At 46.4% G+C, this 2797-nt stretch overlaps 1 non-coding gene across 1 annotated transcript; it reads right to left on the bottom strand.

The window, feature by feature from the left end:
• Positions 1-612: 612 nt before the first annotated feature.
• Positions 613-2533, bottom strand: LOC143261638 (small subunit ribosomal RNA). The gene has a single exon (XR_013035732.1). It is a non-coding gene; the product is annotated as a small subunit ribosomal RNA (ribosomal RNA).
• Positions 2534-2797: the final 264 nt, after the last annotated feature.

Genomic DNA, 2797 nt, shown 5'->3' with positions numbered 1-2797 from the left:
AAAAGAATACATTGGCTTTCTCTCTATCGAGAAGATGGCCTACGCAACGCAGATCAAAGGCCTAATACGTGTAATATAATACGCGTCTGGCCGTGTATAAATCACGCACGAATGATCTGGTCGGGCCCAACTCTTCTCGTACGCTTATTTTTCCGTGTTGGGGCACTATCATAAAATCACACAAACCCCAACACGTGTGTGTCTTGGAAGGAAGATGGCCTACGCAACGCAGATCAAAGGCCTAATACGTGTAGTACACACGTCTGCCGTGTAAATCACGCACGAATGATCTGGTCGGGCCCAACTCTTCTCCACCACACCACATCCCAACTTTGTACATTTTTATATATTTTTGTGCGTTGGGGCACCTTCATAATCACAAACCCCAACAACACATATATCTCTCTCTCTTTGAAAGATTTGTTGTGGCCTACGCAACGCAGATCAAAGGCCTAATACGTGTAGTACACACGTCTGGCCGTGTAAATCACGCACGAATGATCTGGCGGGCTCAACAATATCTTTTTTTTTTATATGAATTCTTATCCACAAACTAATCGAATTCATTTTCTCTCCTCCTCTCCTCTCTCTTTGAGATATATTGGAACATTGTAATGATCCTTCCGCAGGTTCACCTACGGAAACCTTGTTACGACTTTTACTTCCTCTAAATAATCAAGTTTGGTCATCTTCCCGGCATCATCGGCAATGCCGAAACATTGCCGCGCACCAGTCCGAAGACCTCACTAAATCATTCAATCGGTAGTAGCGACGGGCGGTGTGTACAAAGGGCAGGGACGTAATCAACGCGAGCTTATGACTCGCGCTTACTGGGAATTCCTCGTTCATGGGGAATAATTGCAAGCCCCAATCCCTAGCACGAAGGAGGTTCAGCGGGTTACCCGGGCCTTTCGGCCAGGGAACACACGCTGATTCCTTCAGTGTAGCGCGCGTGCGGCCCAGAACATCTAAGGGCATCACAGACCTGTTATTGCTCAATCTCGTGCGGCTAGAAGCCGCCTGTCCCTCTAAGAAGATTTGTTTGTACGTTGGTAGTAAAAACCCCACCGGCAGAAGCCGAGAGCCTTCGAGATACCATAATTACGTCTATTTAGCAGGCTAGAGTCTCGTTCGTTATCGGAATTAACCAGACAAATCGCTCCACCAACTAAGAACGGCCATGCACCACCACCCACCGAATCAAGAAAGAGCTATCAATCTGTCAATCCTTCCGGTGTCCGGGCCTGGTGAGGTTTCCCGTGTTGAGTCAAATTAAGCCGCAGGCTCCACTCCTGGTGGTGCCCTTCCGTCAATTCCTTTAAGTTTCAGCTTTGCAACCATACTTCCCCCGGAACCCAAAAGCTTTGGTTTCCCGGAAGCTGCCCGCCGAGTCATCGTAGGAACTTCGGCGGATCGCTAGCTGGCATCGTTTATGGTTAGAACTAGGGCGGTATCTGATCGCCTTCGAACCTCTAACTTTCGTTCTTGATTAATGAAAACATTTTTGGCAAATGCTTTCGCTTCTGTCCGTCTTGCGACGATCCAAGAATTTCACCTCTAACGTCGCAATACGAATGCCCCCATCTGTCCCTATTAATCATTACCTCGGGGTTCCGAAAACCAACAAAATAGAACCGAGGTCCTATTCCATTATTCCATGCACACAGTATTCAGGCGAAGGTAGCCTGCTTTGAGCACTCTAATTTGTTCAAAGTAAACGTACCGGCCCACCTCGACACTCAGTGAAGAGCACCGCGATGGGATATTAGTTGGACCGCCCCGTGAAGAGCAAAGCCCACCGGTAGGACGTACCACATAATGCCAGTTAAACACCGCGAGCGATGAACCGACACTGTGACACACAGATTCAACTACGAGCTTTTTAACCGCAACAACTTTAATATACGCTATTGGAGCTGGAATTACCGCGGCTGCTGGCACCAGACTTGCCCTCCAATGGATCCTCGTTAAAGGATTTAAAGTGTACTCATTCCGATTACGGGGCCTCGGATGAGTCCCGTATCGTTATTTTTCGTCACTACCTCCCCGTGCCGGGAGTGGGTAATTTGCGCGCCTGCTGCCTTCCTTGGATGTGGTAGCCGTTTCTCAGGCTCCCTCTCCGGAATCGAACCCTGATTCCCCGTTACCCGTTACAACCATGGTAGGCGCAGAACCTACCATCGACAGTTGATAAGGCAGACATTTGAAAGATGCGTCGCCGGTGCTATAAGACCATGCGATCAGCACAAAGTTATTCAGAGTCACCAAAGCAAACGATGGACGAGTGTAAACACCCGCCACCGATTGGTTTTGATCTAATAAAAGCGTTCCTACCATCTCTGGTCGGAACTCTGTTTTGCATGTATTAGCTCTAGAATTACCACAGTTATCCAAGTAAATTTTAGTACGATCTAAGAAACCATAACTGATTTAATGAGCCATTCGCGGTTTCACCTTAATACGGCATGTACTGAGACATGCATGGCTTAATCTTTGAGACAAGCATATGACTACTGGCAGGATCAACCAGGGAACTATACAATATGTATATATAAAATGGACAAAATTTAAATCCTTTTCCATCGTCGCCTGTTTCATATATATATGTCAGGTCGACACACCATTTTTCTCTTTCAAATATGTACAAGTTTTGCCACATTCCGCGCTTGTAACATATCTTCTTTAACGCTCAATTTCTTTCATTTTTCTACCATACAGATATTTTACCGTACGCCCAAAAACGTACGTATTATATTTTTGTTCTATCATAAAATCACATTTTTCTACGTACGCCAGC

This window comes from Megalopta genalis, unplaced genomic scaffold (genome assembly GCF_051020955.1).
Source record: "Megalopta genalis isolate 19385.01 unplaced genomic scaffold, iyMegGena1_principal scaffold0057, whole genome shotgun sequence".
Lineage (NCBI taxonomy): Eukaryota > Metazoa > Arthropoda > Insecta > Hymenoptera > Halictidae > Megalopta > Megalopta genalis.
The sequence above is the reverse complement of the archived record's forward strand: the minus strand, read 5'-3'. Positions and strand labels throughout refer to the sequence as shown.